At 43.6% G+C, this 18,145-nt stretch overlaps 1 protein-coding gene and 1 long non-coding RNA gene across 3 annotated transcripts in view; one reads left to right on the plus strand and one right to left on the minus strand.

The window, feature by feature from the left end:
• Positions 1 to 602: 602 nt before the first annotated feature.
• LOC147574881 (uncharacterized) lies at positions 603 to 9,330 on the minus strand. 2 transcript variants are annotated; one of them, XR_015242786.1, is made up of 3 exons: positions 9,187 to 9,330; positions 7,710 to 7,868; positions 603 to 1,815 (listed from the first exon to the last, which is right to left on the minus strand). It is a non-coding gene; the product is annotated as an uncharacterized LOC147574881 (long non-coding RNA). The 2 variants fall into 2 exon arrangements; XR_015242785.1 differs by having other exon boundaries at positions 603 to 7,868.
• Positions 9,331 to 9,405: 75 nt separating this feature from the next.
• ACO1 (aconitase 1) overlaps positions 9,406 to 18,145 on the plus strand; it is a 67,445-nt gene continuing 58,705 nt past the window's right edge. The window contains exon 1 of the mRNA XM_025934943.2: positions 9,406 to 9,556. The gene's annotated coding sequence lies outside the window, so the exon portion shown is untranslated. The remainder of the gene's footprint in view (positions 9,557 to 18,145) is intronic.

Below are 18,145 nucleotides of genomic sequence, written 5' to 3' on the forward strand. Positions count from 1 at the left end.
TAAAAAAATTATTATTAATGGAGCAATATTTTCTCGAAATAGCTCTTTAGAAGTATAAATAAAACAAATATACTAGACGATAAAACAAAGCAGATTCCAGCAATGATTTTAAAACAGACTATATTACAAATGAAATTCTATAATTGTATATATGTGCTGCAGAGTAATTGGGAATGGGAGGCAGATATAGAAGTAACAAGATCAGCCATGAGTTGATCATTGTTGAAGCCAAGTGATGTCTATATGGGGGCTCATTATACTAGTCTCTCTAATTGTGTAAATGGCTGACATTATTCATAATTTTAAATATTTAAAATAAAGCTTAAAAAGGGACTACATAGAGAAGTTCCAAATTTCAAGCTTGGCAAAATTTGGGGCAGTTGCAAGACAAGTTTAACAAACTGATTTTTTTTTCTCAATGTGAAAACAAAGCTACACAACTAAATTTGTGCCTGGTGATTTCAATCAAACATCAAAGCATCCCCCACTCCCCACAAAACAATATAGATACTGTCAGGGTCTGGGATTTTACTCCTACTTACAAGGTACTAAGATCCTGTTACCATTTTATAAATACTGGAAAAAGACACAAGACTCATAAATCACAGAAGAGGACTTTATTACTCATGACACAACAAGCAGCATGAGCCTTATCCCAGATCCCATGGGGGTAACATAGAGGGGCCCAGAAGGATATAATACATACAATGAGTTTGTATTGCTAACAAGGAACACACTTGGGAATCTACTGTTTTTATAGTAAGTGGTAAGAAAGCCTGTACTTTGAACCCACATGTACCTATGACCCAGCCTCAACAATTACAAATTTTTAGATGATATGGTTCACCTACACTCTCACTTAATTATTCACACACACACCCAATAATTTAGAAGCAAACATATGACTTGATATAACTTCAACCCTCACGGTGTTCACTATAAACACAACCCAGAGAAATGGCATTAGGAAAGAATAGTCAGGAGGGAATTTGAATTCTTGGCATACCTAGCAAAAATGTGCAGGGATGTTCAGGACCTGTGGAAGATTGTTTTCCCCATCAATCCACCTGTTGCCCCTACCTGTCTTGGCTTCTAGCAAACTGTCACAAAAGTATGTCACTCTATTGGCCATTCTGATTACTTTAACCAACAGAGGCTAGAACTAAATTTCTCACACAAGGCTACTATCATCGGGACTCCAAACAACAAGATGAAATTAACCTCAAGTATTGACCTCAAATATGCGTTCCAGAGTCCTGGACCCAGGTGACTGTCCCAGGGAAGACCAGAGGACTCTCTTTCAGACAGTCAGGATGTAGTCTAGCCTAAGGCCCATCCATTATTCATTTCACTAACCTGCTGATCTTTGGTGTCATTGCTAATAATTACAGGAGGCAATAGATGAGCCAAAAAACAACCTCTATCCCTAATGGAGAGAGATTCCTTGGCCCATTTCTAGCTACATACAAGCATATAACCCAAGTAGACACAGGTCACTCCTAACAGGATTTGTCATTAAACTTGATTTGGATCAACATTGCTACATTAGCTTGGTTAAGTCACACGGGCAGTGTCACTGAATGGTTGTAATTTCCTTTTCTATATGTGGCATATCCCTCTCAAGCATCAGAGAAGCACGTGATTTTGTAACAGAATGAAGTGAGGTTGTGCCAGTCCATGTGTTTGTACCTGTCTACAGGGGCTCCATGTTGAGAGCTGCTATTGACGCACAGGCACAGCAGTATCATTTATGATCAGTCACATCCACAACCTGTCAAGTGCATCTGCTGTTTGACTTGAGTGACGGTGTTCGATCTAGGCGACAAAGAGAATATTTATGGCCTCCTCCCTTGTATATCTGTAGTCTCAGATGTTCCTACCACAGGTGCCAGGGTCGTTTAATCCATCAGTCTATAGTCTTCCAAGGGGTGGACCAGATAACAGACCAGGCCGCTAAATCATGGCTACTATCCCAAGAGTCAGTAAAAAATATGTTTCATCATAGGGAATATTGGCCAGAGTTATGAAAATGGCCTTGAGTTCTATGCAGTGAGTGAATAACAATGCCAATTTTCAGTATGGCATATACAGAGCAGCAGTTGAACAGCTCCAGCCTCCCCTCTCCCCTAACAGGTTTGAACTTGGCCAGACCATCAGTGAACCGGCCCCAGCATTAAGGTGCACCTCTGTGAACTAAGGACACCATTGAGCCAGGGGCTTTACTTCAGGTGGTATCATGTGAGTACAGTTTCCCCAAAGCAACAGCTACCACTTTTTCATATAAACTGAGATGCTGCTAGGGCCAGGCTACTTGGTCCTTAAATACCCAATTTCCAAGTGAGGAAAAACTTTCCAATTTGACAAGTGAGATATATTGGGCCTTTTCCTTATTGGTTGTCAAGTCTGAGTTAACCCACCCAAAATGGGGACCTCAGGCTGCAGAGTCACAGGTCTTTATAGGTCTTTTTTTTTTTTTTAATATAATTTATTGTCAAATTGGCTTACATACAACACCCAGTGCTCATTCAGTTTCTCAAGATCCACATATGAGTGAAAACATATGACATCTGTCCTTCTCTGACTTATTTCACTCAGCATAATACCTTCCAGTTCCTTCCACATTGCTGCAAACAGCAGGATTTCATTCTTTCTCGTTGCCAAGTAGTATTCCAATGTATATATAAAACACAATTTCTTTATCCAGTCATCAGCTGATGGACATTTAGGCTCTTTCCATAATTTGGCTATTGTTGAAAGAGCTTCTATAAACACTGGGGTACACATGCCCTTATGCATCAGCACTCCTGTATCCCTCGGGTAAATTCCCAGCAGTGCTATTGCTGGGTCGTAGGTAGTTCTGTTTTTAATTTTTTGAGGACCCTCCACACTTTTTTCCAGAGCAGCTACACCAGTTTGCATTCCCACCAACAGTGCAGGAGGGTTCCTGTTTCTTTTTCAACAAGAGCTTGGCAACAGGTCAACAGCTGCATCTACTTCCCAAACCCCAGCTTTTTTAAAAGAGGTGCACTTGATGCCTGGGTCGGCAGGTGGCGATGTTGTATTAGGGAATTGCCTTTCTGACTTGTGCAATAGCGGTCTAAAGCTGTGATTTCCTTTTCTTCTCAGATTTTATATTCTTTTTGCTAGACCGCCAGTAAGAAGACAGAGATTACCTCTCTACCACAGTCTTCGAATAGAAGAATCCCCTCTGGACTTCATAAGTATTCACAATGCAAGCACGTACAACATAAATATCAGTTATACATTCGGCAATGAAAGACAGTAGTACATTGAATCAGCCCAAAAAGCCCGCCCTACCAGGTCACTTTAATTTTCCTTCTTCACAGAAAAAGTTGCCCAAACCCCATCAGTTGATTTTTGGATGCTCCCCCCACCCCCAGCCCCCAGCAAGGATCCCAATCTTGGCAGTACTAACGTTATGGGTAGGATCATTGTTTGGGGAATGCATCCTGTGCACTGTAGGATATTTACGGCATCCCTGCTCCTATCCACTAAATGCCAGTAGAACACACTCTCCCTCTTTTAGTCGTGACAATCAAAGATATCTCTAGACATTGTCAAATGTCTTAGGGTCGGAAGGGGGGACTAAATCACCCTGGCTGAGGACCACTACACTATGGGAACATGGACCAATGGATTAAGAAGCCTAATAGGCATATAAAGGGAAGTCCAGAAGGTAAGGGGATGCAGATGGGAGAGGAGGAAGTCAGGCTTTGGAGGATGGCTTTTTTTTAAATCCTTGGTCTCCTCAAGACAGGCTTGGTACCAGTTTCCTTGCTCATATTATGCAGCTTCCTCCACAGTCCTCAGTGCCTTCAGCTACCCTTGCATCCAGCACCCCAACCCCCTCCACTAACTGAGCAGAATTGTAACCTGGGCAATTATGCACAACAGAGCTAAAAATATTTGAGCTTCCCCCTTCTTGAAGTTCCCCAAGCATACTCAGCTTTTTCCTGAAAGCAGCCGAAGTTGGGAAATGGGGGAGGGGAAGGGTCAGGAGGTGCAGAGGGACAGAGCAATTCCTTGTCCATAAACAAGGCCTTGCATCAACTTCCAGTTTCAAGCCCACAGCTTGGGCTCATCCAAATCAACACTTGTTTTTGATCCACTTAAGTTTCTATCTCCATATTGTTGACAGCATTTATTTAAACTTTGGGGATTCCTTGACTCAGCAGCTACAGCCACTTTTGGCCACCCCACTGTAATATAACATCCCTTTCTCATTCTACTCTCGAGGAGAGTGAGCACAACCAAAACATCGTTTGGGTAAATTGTTTCAAGCCCGTTTCTTATCACTTAGCTTCTAAATAAACATTAACAGGATGGCAGTGGAGGACACTTACTGTGCCCCTTGATCAGCATTTGCTACTAGATCCTGGAAGTCCTCTCTTGCCCACTAACACAAACCATAGGGTCTTCCAGAAAGGACTGTCTCTGCCAGCATCCCATCACGTCACCAAAAGTGTCAGCAACTAAGATTTTACCGTACACAAGCTAATAAATAAGCCTCTTACTGTTTCATGGATGTTGGCAGAAGACACAAGATTCTTGGGTCAGAGATAAAGTATTTTATTACTCATACACAGCAAGTAGCATGAAAATAATGTCACATTGGTTCCCTGTGGGGACAACAGGTAGAGGGCCCAGGTGGATGCTATGCATACAGTGAGTCTGCTTTGTAGCTTAGGAAAAATGAGTTTGGGGAACGCACTGCTTTTATAGTGACTATAAGACGGGTCAAAAAGAAATACCCCGAATGAAGGACAAAGTGACTAATGGGTGGAAAAGAATGAAGAGAGCACAAGGGCATAGGGGCCATAGTAAGATTTTTAAATAGTAGTTAATCTAACCATGAAAGCAGTCTCCTCATAAACCGGAAACGGAAATGAGCCCAACTAGTGACAAATTTGCTGTTTTTCTAACTCTCATTTGTTGATGTTACCAAACCATTTTCTTGGGAAAAAAAAAAAAAAAATCAAGTCAGGAGCAGCAGCCTCAGAACAATGACATTACTGCCCCCAACTTCCAATATTTTTATCCCCCAGGATGAGGAGCATCTTTACCGATGTTTACCTAAACTACAGGGCTGCATCAGGGGTTTTTTATTCTATGATTAGGGAGAAGAAGCCCTGAAAATAAGTGAATAAGGAATTCTAGACGGTGATAGACCAAAGTTCTCTCCTAGAACACTGGTGTTCCTCTTCTTTTCTGCAGAGAATAAATGATTTATAACCTCAGAATATCCCATGATTTCACTTAAATAAAATTCTACATCATTGCATCGAGGTTAAAAGCACCAGCTCTGGAGTTATATCACCCTTAGTTCAAACCCCAGCATCACCATTTGCCAGTTGAAGTGTTAGAATCATCCTGAATCTCACTTTCCTTATCTGTGGAATGGTAAGAATGTCACCAGCCTCAAAGGGTTGTTGTGAAGATTTAATGGGACATTTGATCACATTTGGCTTTTTTCACTATTTAAGTTGGGGGGGTGGCAGTGTTAACGGTAAAACAGATGGCCAGCAGGTCTGGGGAAAGCAGCTCAAGGATTCAGGCACTTGGGCGGTAAGAAAAGAAGCACAAACATTAAGTACAGGAGAGGCGTGGAAGGGGGTACCAGTTGGATACTTGAGAGGGAGGGCGAAGATGAAGTTAAGCACTGACTTTCCTTATTATCAATATATAGCATTTTTTAAAGGAACAGAAAACATTTATTTCAAACTTCCTCTAGTATGAGGAAGACACATTCAGCAATGAACGTAGGTATTCTAGAATCCCCTCAAGCATTTCAGGAAGGACCACCTTATGCTTCACTCATTGCCAGATGTTTCCCCTCTGTACCGTGCTAGAGAACACTGAACAGAGTGTAATGGAGGAGGGGGCAGAAAGAAAGTGACAGTAAGAGTCAAGAAACTCATACTGAGCACCTGCCATGTGCCAGGCTCCAGGTTAGGGGTGATGAACAAAGTGACATGGTCTCGCCCTATGGAGCATATATCTCCAGGTAGCAGTTCCCTGGTGCCAGTCTGTGGGCCTGCTAGAGCTGAATCACCTGTAGAATTTAAATTCCTCAGACTCTGAGCACAGATCCTACCCCTCACCTAATTAATCAGACATTCTAGGAGGTGGGGGACACCAGAGGCAGTATTCTTAATAAGTGCTCTCTGTGATTCCAAGAAACACTCAGTTTGGAACCACCACTAGTGTTTCTCAAAAGGTGGTCAGACTGTCAAACTCAGTCTCTCCAGAACAGCATATGAATGTGCTCTCAGACCGCCTTTCTCTGACACCATTTCTTTTTTCTTAAATAATATGTGTGCAAGGGGCACCTGGGTGGCTCAGTCGGTTGAGCATCCGACTTCGGCTCAGGTCATGATCTCACAGTTCACGAGTTCAAGCCCCACGCTGGGCTCTGTGCTGACAGCTCAGAGGCTGAAGCCTGCTTCGGATTCTGTGTCTCCCTCTCTCTGCCCCTTCCTTGCTCACGCTCTCTCTGTCTCTCAAAAAATGAATAAACGTTAAAAAAAATTTTTTAAATAATATGTGTGTGAGTGCATTATAAATTGGAAAGCGTGATACAAAGTTAATTGGGTACAGTTTTTAGGACCTTTCTATACCAAGGAAGTCCAGTTTATACAAGTAACTGAAGTCAGTGTGAACTACAATAAGGCATTCCTCGGAGCATAACAGGTCTCTGACCACATCTTCATGTTTCTACTTACAGTAGTAGAAACTTCTGGCAGTGAGGCTACTAGAATAGTGCAGTCACCTCAACTGAAGGTCCTTCTGCCACTGGCCCCTGGAGTGATCTGCGGTGCCTGAGCAGCTCCACAGCTGGCTGGCTGGCTTCCTCTCACAAGGTCCATAAGGTTTATACATTCCTCTAGACCTCTCGCAGAGTCTTTTGTACCATGGCAGAAATGTTTATCAGGTGGGCCCTGTATAAGCATAGTAATATGGTTCTAAAGCCCTTAAATGTTTAGCTTTTGCAACACACCATAAGACCCAAATTCAAGATGTGAGATTCAGAGTGAAGAAGAAACTGGATGGGAAGGAGGGGATAGACTGATGGTTAGAAAAGATGACGAATTCTCATTTTAGATGTGAAGAATGGCAGGTGTCTTTGGAATATCCAGGTGGTTGAGACTCCACAAGTGGCTGGAAATAAAACATGTGGAGACCTGAAGAGAGTTAAGAACAGTGACAGAGACCCAGCAGGCTTCAGCTACAGGTAACAGGGAGTCTGCACAGAGAAAATAAATGAATAAAAGCTCATCAGCATATGGAATCACATGTAAAGGGAGAGGAGAAAAAGTATAGTGAAAGAGCCTAAGAAAGAGAGATCAAAGACAGAGAGGTGATGAAAGCAGAGGGCTCTAAAGCCGAAAGGAGGTTAAAATTTCAAGGAAAGACTAGTCACCAGTGTCAAGTAACACAGAGCAGTCAGTGAGGACAAGAACAGAGGGCAGGCCAGTGGATTTGCAACCTGCATGTCACTGGTGACTTTCTAGAGGGGAACAAAGCCGAGTGATGTGGGTACTACAGGTTTCTCATGCTTTCTCAAAGTAGAGTGTTCCTATGAAACCAAAATGGCAGAAAGCAAAGAAGCAATTACCATTAATTTCCGTGGAAAAGTTTTTCAGCATTCCCAGACCCAAAATACAGCTTCTCTTAGGCTTTTCCAATACCTTAGGACACGTCTTACTAATAGATGCACCCAATAAATCCAGATACAAGCACAGATGCTCACAGACACAGTCCAAAGCTACAGCTGCTTGATGCTGAGGTGCTGAGCGTAGTTCGCAGGGAAGGAGCTTGATGGGGCCCCTCTCATCTGGAACAGCTTGCTGCAAAACAAACACTGAATGTTATTTTCACTTTTCATCTTTTTTGTAATCCTCTTCAGATTTCTTTCAGTTAGCGAAAACAGGTACTAAGGTAGGTCTTTCATAAAATCAAAGTGGCAGAACACCAACTCTTAAATGTGTTTCCTTCATGGTTTTGACCAGTGTTTATTAATAAATTCCAGTTCCCTTTAGAGTTTTGATTTCATTATTTTCTGTCCAGGATTATCAGTTATTGTGTTATATGCCTGTTTTCATTAAACATTATCACCTAACTTCCAAAGGAATTCTATTATTATTATTTTTCAGAGTTTGTGGTGAACCTCTGGCATGGGATAGACACTCAAGGAAAATTTCTTCAAAGAATGTGCAAAGGAAGAATGAATGAACGTGAATTTAGAAAGTGTGTGGAAAGAAAGTCTTTTCCCATATAGGAAATATAGTATCTCATTTTTCAAAGTTAAATACAACCCTTTATATTTAAAAACTAGATATAATTAGGGATAGCTTGTACCCTAGAATAGTATAATGAGAAAAGTATGGACTTGGGAAACAGGCAGGCATGAGGACTGAATCCCAGCTATAGCATTTCATATCTGCAAAATGGGGTAATATTTTTCACTTCACAGGACAGATGGCAGAGTTGATTAAGATACTGAAAGATCCAATCATACGGCCCTACACAGAGGAACAGAATGGCAACTAACTGGTACCAATGGGAATTAGTATTAGCTATTCATCTTATAAGCTGTTTATTCAGATACTCAAGATAGAAAACTACAGTAGTTTTCCATATAAATCGTCAGGAAAACCTCACCACCTTGGATCTAGAAAGATTTAATCACTTCTTTCTAGTCAGCTTTGCTAGAGAGGGTGCAACTCGAATCACCCAACAAAAGCAGGTCTGGTGAAGAAGGTCCATTCAGCGTCAACTCTCGGCCATTTCCCTCATTTCTAACCGGTGAACAGCCTGCATTATAAATCGTTGTCACACGTTAAAAAAAAATTTTTTTTTTTTACACCAGAAACTGCATTCATAACCATGGAAACGTCGAAGTCCTATTATATTTCAGCGTGGTTCCGAGGCCCACTTGGCACGCTTTGCAAGGAATTAAGGCGGGAGTAGAGGTCGGGGGTGGGCACAAGGGGGTGAGAGGGGCGTGGCGGTGGGGACAGGGGCCAAGTGACCACACGTACTGGAGCAGCTGAAGAACGAAAACTCTCCCTTTATGGCCAAATCATTTTTTAAAGCAAAAAAGAAAAACAACTACATTTCTTCCCCACCCCTTCCTGGCGCGAGCCGGACAGTCACACCCTATACCTCAAAGCGAGCGAAAGTCACTCTGCTCCCAGGACGGGGCCCGCCGAAGTGGTACGGGCCCGAGCACGCGTCCGCCCGCTTCCTGCGGCTGGGCCCTTAGCCTCCGCCCCCTCCCGCCAGGGGCGAAGTCTCTCCAGCCGGGCGGGGCGGGGCAGCCGGGAGAGACTCCGCCCCACCTCTCGGGCCGCTACCCCGCCGCGCCCGGGCCCCGCGCCCCCCGCCCCGCCCCTGCTCCGCCCATCAGCGGGTGGCCCCGGGGGACGCAGGGGGAGGGGCGCGGAGGCGGCTGCCCCTAGATCCACGCAGCGCTCGGGAGCGTGCCCCGCACTTGACGCCTGCCCACGCTCAGATCCCCTTCGTGCACTTAGCGGTGAGTACCGGCCCGGAGGGACGGATGTCCCGGGGAAGGAGCGCCGGCCCCCCTCTTCCCGGAGGCAAACGGCGCGAGCCTCTTCCGAGGCGCGTGGAGCGGCTACGGGCTGGGTAGAGGCCGGGGAAGGCCCAGAGGAGAATCTGGCTCCTGGGGACTGACCTCTCCGCCTTGTCTGCAGCCTGTGCCGCTCGGGGGACAGGGTTCAGGGACTGGAAATGGCTCTCCTCGTCTCTCTGCCTCGGCTGTGCACGCCGCCGGAGAGTCCTCACAGAGGTTATGCGGGCCTCGCTGGGAGTCCTCATCCAGGCTCTAAGGCCGGCCGAACTGGAGAATCCTCACCCCAAGGAGGGTGTGCGGGCCTCACTGGGGAGTCCTAACCCCAAGAAGGGTGTGCGGGCCTCACCAGGTAGTTCTTACCGCGCCCGGACTTGTAGGATAGGGAAATCCACAGCTGGCAGATTGGGGAATCCACACCAAGTAATAAGGGGAAAATGGGGTGAGATGGAAGGGTTCGGCACAGAGCCTGCCCTAATGAATTCAGAGATCCAGGAAGGAGAATGGGCTGCCTTTCTTAATTCAGCCAGATATCTGAACGGCACGTCTTTCCTGCAACGTACTTAACATACATAACCCTCCTCACAAGCGTGAGGACGAGGGGTGGGCGGGAGATGGGCAGCCTCTTGGACAGCTGTTCTCAAACTTTTGAGGGGGCTCAAAAACCCCTTTACACTTAAAAACTAGCATACTAAGCTTTCGTTTATGTGGGTTATATCTTTTGATATTTACTATATATATAAAACAGAAAGTTTTACTATATTTAATGATTGATTTTTTTTTTAAATAGTGGACCTATTTATATTAACAGAGAATTTTATTTTCTAAAATAGAATGTTACTGATAAGAGTGGCATTGTTTTATAGTTTTGCAGTCTCTTTAATGTCAGGTTTAATAGAAGTCAGCTGGATTCTTATATCCGCTTCTTCACTCAAGTCTGGTGCACTGTCACATCTTGTAGCCTCTGGAAAACTCCACTGTATACTCCTGAACACGTGACAGAGGAAAAGGCCAATTGCCTTTTGGTATTATTATGAAAGTTGTTTTGACCTTGTGGATTCCTAGAGTTCCTGCACCACACTTTGAGAGCCACTGGTGTAGGAAATGCTTTGGAGGCTTTAATCATTGGTCCTGCTTCTTGTTTGGGATGTTTGCTCTAAATGGAAACACATACAGCACCCCATGCATGGACAGTGTTAATCTCTGGTATTTGGGACCAAGCTTGACCTCACTGTGGCAAGTTTTAGTAGTAGGTCTCCGCATAAGAGATGATGAGTCCCAGTGGCCTCCTGAAAACGCAGCAAGGTTCACAGATGGCTGGTTGTTCCTGTGCCCCAAGAGCTGATCTGTCTGTGCATCCAGATTGCGGCAGTGATGTGGCAAACAGGACCCGTGGGTTCAGCGAAATGCCCATGGGGAGCCCGTGCCAAGTGTGTAGGGGTTTGTGTGAGAGTTACCAAGTGGTCAAAAAGTCATTTCCAGAGAACACTGCCTTCCTTTCCGCCATGTTCACTGCTGTTTTTAGCTGTGTAGCCTTATTGGAATATCATGATAACCCAATCGTGGCATTCGTTCACTTTCCACTTTCAGAGATGTGCCACCTTGAGTGGCCCTTCCTCAGCTCCTACCAGAAAGCAATGTCCTGCATCGTGGTGTGTGGTAGGTGGGATCTCTCACTGGATTTTTCCTTGGCTTTATGCTCTGTCAGAACAAGTTCCAGGTAGAAATTACATACATATATACATCAAAGGAAGACAGTTCTCTAACTCTGTCCTCCCTTTTGCTCCTCAATCCACAGAGCTTCTCCTGCTCTGATGAAGCAGCTTGGATACTGCAGCTGATAGTTTAGAAATGTTGCAAGCAGGGACGTGTGGGTGGCTCAGTCGGTTAATCGTCCGACTGTTGGTTTCAGCTCAGGTCATGATCTCATGGTTTGTGGGTTCGAACCCCACATTGGGCTCTGCAGACAGCATGGAGCCTGCTTGGGATTCTCGGTCTCCCTCTTTCCCTGCTTGCTCTCTATCTCAATCTCAAAGAAATAAACTAAAAAAAAAAAATGTTGCAAGCATACGAGCATGTTTCATCTCTTGTGGCCCTAGCCACAGATGGGAGAAGGGAATGGGATCTAACCTCTGCATACCTGCCATGTTCTTGGAGTAAAGCTCCACTTTGATGGTGGGGTGTCATTCCTTTATCCCTTGAGCACATATTTATGGACTGTCTACTTACCAAGTGCCCAGTTCTATACTGGACACTGGGGAAAATAGCACAAACAGGCAGTCCCTCTCTTTCTGGAGTTTACAGTCTGGTAGCCTCAGCATCTGCTGGTTAATTGAGACAGGCCACTGTCAAGTGTTCGCATGAAACCTGGTCTTGTGTGAAGAACACTACCTCTCCGTGATGTGAGCTTCAAAGCACATGCTGAAGAAGCCTGAGCCCCAAATTGTGAAGATAATGATAAAAACCAATATTTATTACCATGGGCCTGGCAAAGAACTTCCTTTGCCTTCCTTCCTCTACTCTTCCTTTTATGAAGGACATAACTCCCTGTGAAGGAGCCAGACTCTACTGGCAAATGATTTCCAGCCTGGTTCCAGTCCCTGGGCCAACCTTGGGCAAGACACTCTCTGGGCCTCAGTGTCTTCATCTTTAAAGTAGGCAGTTGTGGGGCGCCTGGGTGGTGCAGTCGGTTAAGCGATCACGGATGATCTCGCGGTCCGTGAGTTCGAGCCCCGCATCAGGCTCTGGGCTGATGGCTCAGAGCCTGGAGCCTGTTGCCGATTCTGTGTCTCCCTCTCTCTCTGCCCCTCCCCCATTCATGCTCTGTCTCTCTCTGTCCCAAAAATAAATAAAAACGTTGAAAAAAAAATTTAAAAAAAAATAAATAAATAAAGTAGGCGGTTGAGGGGCACCTGGGTGGCTCAGTCGATTAAGTGTCCGACTTCAGCTCAGGCACGTCATGATCTCACAGTTCGTGGGTTCGAGCCCCGCATCAGGCTGTGTGCTGATAGCTCAGAGTCTGGAGCCTGCTTCAGATTCTGTGTGTGTCTCTCTCTGCCCCTCCGCAACTCTCTCTCTCTCAAAAATAAACGTTAAAAATTTAAATAAAAAAATAAAGTACGTTTGGGCCACTGATGTCCTGAGGAGCCAGTGGTTTGCTGGAGCTAGTTTGCACTAGCATTTGTGGCCATCTCTTCCCAATTCCATGTTCAGTGACATCACATTTTTTAGCTTGAGGTAAGCCATTATGGAACTATTGACACCATGGAGATCAGCAAATGGTATAATCCAGGGCTCCCCTGTGGCCGAGAGCAAGTGATTAAACGTTTACCAGCACACCATTGCTACTGTCAGAGCCAGGGCGCTTTTTGTTTGTTTGTACAGTTGACCCTTGAACAACATGGAGGTTAGGGGGACTGACCCCTCCTACGCAGTAGAAAATCCAAGTAAAACTTTTAACTCCCCAAAAACCTAACTATTAATAGCCTAGTGCTGACCAGAAGCCTTACCAATAGCATAAATAATTAATGCATAATTTTGTGTGTTACATTAATTATATGCTGTATTGTTATAATAAAGCTAGAGAAAAAAAAAGTTAAGAAAACCATAAGGAAAATGCATACACTTTACTGAGAACATTTAATTTATTGAGAACAATTTGTAGATAAGTGGACCCATGCAGTTCAAACCCTTGTTGTTCAGGGGTCATCTGTATTTTTTAAAAAAATAAACTCTTCAGCCTGGACAAAGACACTGAATATGGAGTATGTGATTCAATTCCTCCAGAACTTTTGGTAGGGAAAAAACAATCTGTTTTTTACCCTATTCTAGAATGTGAGTCAGCAAACGTTTCTGTAAGGAGGCAGAGTATTTTAGGTTTTGTGGGTTCTACAGTCTCTTACTACTTAGCTCTGCTGTTGTAATGTGAAACAGCTGAAGACAGTATGCAAACAAATGGGCACAGCTGGATTCCAATAAAACTTTACTCACAAATACAGGTGCTAGGCCATAGTTTGCAGACCCATCTCAGAATGTCAGAACAGGAGCCATGCTTCAAAGAGGTAATTTCATGGAAAAGGACATTCTTTAGGACTATATCCATGAAGAGCAGAGACTTGATACTCTAAGACAGATATAGCTGGAAGTGGCAACTGCAAAGGATTTGGAATCAATCGAGAAAGAATCCATAGTAGGTTGTTTAAAGCCAAGTATGTTCACGTTTTGAGGACACAGCCATGTATGGTGAGTAGGGGAAGGTGTTTTTATTCCCAACTGCCATTCAGAAGCGGTCTCAGTCTAAGCCAGCATGTGAATTTTGGGTGTTGTTATGCAAAAATCAGTAGTGCATCTAATAGCTATTCTGATTCCAGGGAGAAGGACAAAAGTAATGTTTAAAAAAGGAAGGAAAATCCTCATTATATGTATTTATATTTTATATACTGTATATATACATTATATATATGTATACCTACATATATGCATATTTCTATGTCTGTATACCTAAGGTATGTGGCTGTGCTATTACTTTTCCATGTATTTTTTAAATGCTAATTTTTGAGAAGGCAAGCATGCATGCATATGTTGGGGGGGGGGGGTGGGTAGGCAGAGATGGGGAGAGAGAATCCCAAGCAGCCTCCGTGTTGTCAGCACAAAGCCCGACGTGGGGCTCGAACCAACAAACCATGACCTCATGACCTGAGCTGAAGTCGAAAGTTCAACTGACTGAACCACCCAGGTGCCCCTACTTGTCCATGTATTTAAAATAGGTAATGTTTGGAAGTACCTGTAGCTAGTTCTTGGCAGTGAAATGGGGTAGAGAAAGCTGGGAATTTTTACTTATTACTCTTTGTAATACTATGTGTATGCCTACCCTTCAACATTCATGTATGTATTCATGCCTTTCCAACCTAAAAATAAAACAAAAAAACTAAGATCCCAAAACCTATATTTTTTAAAGGAAAACAGGATTATTTCTCTGGTGACAATGTTACTACCACCCTTTCTCCCCCAATAAAACAAATTATTTTGGGGCACCTGGGTGGCTCAGTTGGTTAAGCCTCCGATTTCAGCTTAGGTCTTGATCTCATGGTTCTTGGGTTAGAGCCCCGCATCAGACTTGCTGCTCTCAGCGCAGAGCCTGCTCCAGATCTTCTGCCCTGCCCCCCCTGCTCACCCTCACTCTCAAAAATAAAATAAAACATTAAAAAAAATTGTTAACATATTATTTTAATTGTCACATCACAATTCTGAACTAGTATATACACTAGTGTATATTAGTTCAAAATAATATTGGGAAAAAGGCCTTTCAGAGCAACACATTTTATTAAATGGTATTTTTTTTAACCCCCTGTCCAAGGTTACAAGTACCAGTGTTCCTTAATGGACTCTTACGCAGCCCTTAAACTAGTGTCGTAAAATGTTGTTTCATGAGATGCCATGAAGTACAGTTTTTACATTTAAAACCATATTACCCACGAATATTTTCCTGTGATCCTGTTTTTATGAGGAGAGAAAGCAGGTCCACGTATATGTGGGCGAACACACCCACGGACAAAGGCAAAGGGTTTGCCAAATGCTGAGTAGTTTTCTCTTGGTGATGGGGTACCACTGATTTTTTACTTTTCTTCACTTATCAGTATTTTCTAGCAAGTATTAAACAGGTATTAAATTTTAAAAAATTTTTGGGGCGCCTGGGTGGCGCAGTCGGTTAAGCGTCCGACTTCAGCCAGGTCACGATCTCGCGGTCTGTGAGTTCGAGCCCCGCGTCGGGCTCTGGGCTGATGGCTCAGAGCCTGGAGCCTGTTTCCGATTCTGTGTCTCCCTCTCTCTCTGCCCCTCCCCCGTTCATGCTCTGTCTCTCTCTGTCCCAAAAATAAATAAAAAACGTTTGGAAAAAAAAAAAATAATTTAAAAAAAATAAATAAATAAATTTTAAAAAATTTTTAATGTTTTTTTTTTTTTTTTTTTTTTTGAGAGAGAGAACATGAGCACGGAAGGAGCAGAGAGAGAGGGAGACAAAGAATCCAAAGCAGGCTCCACACTCTGAGCTGTCAGCACAGAGCCTGACTCAGGGCTCAAACTTACAAACTGTGAGATCATGACCTGAGCTGAGGTCGGAGGCTTAACCCAGGTGCCCTAAGTATTAAATTTGATATAAGCATTAAAATTGAACAACCGTTACATTTGATATGACCAAAAATAATCACCCAGTTATTTAATACAAAGGGACAACACAGTTGCCTTCATTTTTCTTGGACTGAGTTACTCCTTACTTGCCTAGCAGCAGCCCTACACACCTGCCTCTCCCTTTCTGCCAGTGAGAAGTAGAGGAACAAGTATGGAGCAAAAGGTGTGGAGAACCAAGAAAGGGTAGCCGATAGACCTTAGTCACATGGTGCCTTGTCTGCTTCCCTGGGGAGCAGCTCCAACCTCAGCCCTTTCTTCTCCCTCCAGCTGACCCTGAGGTCAGAAAGTTCATAGGAATCTCACCATCACCTGAAAAGCCATCAGCTGACCATTTCCCTAGGTTGATCGGCTTGCATTTCTTGCTTAGCTGTTTTTCAGTGCAACATGTCAAACATAGACCTGGAGAGTATAAATCCCCAGCTTCAACAGTTATGAACATTAACATTTGGCCTATCTTTCCCCCAAATGCACTTCCTTTTTTTCCCTATTCCAGGAGATAGCATCTTATTTTCAACTGCATGAATTAACAAAAAATTATTCTTTGTTGGGTCTTTTTAGTAAAAAGCATGCACTGGTGCTATAGCAAAAATCTCTACATTCTGCCCTAATGTCAGCCCAACTGAACAACTGTGCAGTCCTTGAACGCTTGCTGTGTTGTCCTGCTTCACTGCTTTTGCATTTGATCTCCTCTCTGCCTACGAGAGGAGGAATCAGCCTTCCCTCATTCCTTCTCCCAATTCTCTATAAAGCCTTTCTTGATTCCCCTGGTTATAGCCGTGTCTTTTCTGTGACCTTCCTTATAACCCTTATCATGTTACTGTTACTTGTGTGCTTATCTTAGTCTCCTTGTTAGATAGTACTCGTCTTATAAAACAAGGAGTGTTTTCCTTATCTCCCTTTCTTCTGTGGTACTTAGCAAAGCTTAATGCAGAGAAGTGCTCGGAAATACATATGCTAAGTTAATTTGAATTGAGTTCATTAAAGAAAATTTTTTATTATAAAAGAGATGCACCACATTCAAAGGAAAATGTTCAGAGATGGCCTAGGACCGAGAACATTTCATCTCACCTGCAAGGATTTTAAAAGAGTTTAAAGAATTGTGATGAAAAGAATCTTCCATTTGAACCAGTATGAAAAGGCAACTTTTTTTTTTTAATTTTTTTTTTTTAACGTTTATTTATTTTTGAGACAGAGAGAGACAGAGCATGAACAGGGGAGGGGCAGAGAGAGAGGGAGACACAGAATCGGAAGGAGGCTCCAGGCTCTGAGCCATCAGCCCAGAGCCTGACGCAGGGCTCGAACTCACGGACCGTGAGATCGTGACCTGAGCCGAAGTCGGACGCTTAACCGACTGAGCCACCCAGGCGCCCCGAAAAGGCAACTTTTTATGAGGAAAATAATTTTTCTTTGTAATCTGTTGTCATTTTTTTTCACATATATATCTGGAGGCTGTAGCTCTTCTCTGATTTTATCAATGTTTGTTTATTTTTGAGAGAGAGCATGTATGACTGGGGGAGGGGCAGAGAGATAGGGACAGAGGATCCAAAGTGGGCTCTGTGCTTAAAGCAGATGCGGGGCTTGATGTCACAAACCATGAAATGACCTGAGCAGAATTCCAACGTTCAACTGAGCCACCCAAGAGCCCCTCTTCTCTGATTTTAGAATGCTTTTTTACCCCACTAATTAAGAGTGAGTCTGATTATGTTTTAGAATATCCATTGTGTTTTAAGATACAGATTTAAGGAGCCCACAGGTGGCTTAGCTGATTTGGCTCAGGTCATGATCTCATGGCTCACCTTGTGAGTTTGAGCTCCGAGCCTGATCTGTCTCCATCTTTCTCTGCCCCTCTCCCGCTTGGGTTTTCTCTCTCTCTCTCTCTCTCTCTCTCTCTCTCTCTCTCTCTCTCTCAAAATATAATAAACATTAAAAAAAGAAGATGTAGATTTAAACCTTCAGTAAAAGAAGTGGGCTACTTTTAGGACCCACGTGCCCCGTGAAGTAAGTTGATAGCAATCTCATGAATAATGGTAGCTCACAGGTATAGAGTTCCAATGTGCACTGTGCTTTCACCTACTCCCTTGTTTTATTATCACAGCAGCCCTCGTGAGCTGGGCACAGCAGTGCAGGGCAGGTATTATTACCTTAAATCTGCAAAGAAGTAAACTCCGGTTTAGGGAGATGGAGTGAATCTTGCCTGTGGTAAAAAGTGGCGACTCTGATTTTAAATGTGTATTGGAAACCATAGGACTTTGGGATTGGGTGCTGCAAACATGCAAAAGTAAGAAACTGTCTTTTTCAGTACTATATGTCTTTGGGGGACAGACCAAGTTTTGGAGGTTAAGTATG

Source organism: Puma concolor, chromosome D4 (assembly GCF_028749965.1).
Source record: "Puma concolor isolate L17-30 chromosome D4, mPumCon1.1.hap2, whole genome shotgun sequence".
NCBI lineage: Eukaryota > Metazoa > Chordata > Mammalia > Carnivora > Felidae > Puma > Puma concolor.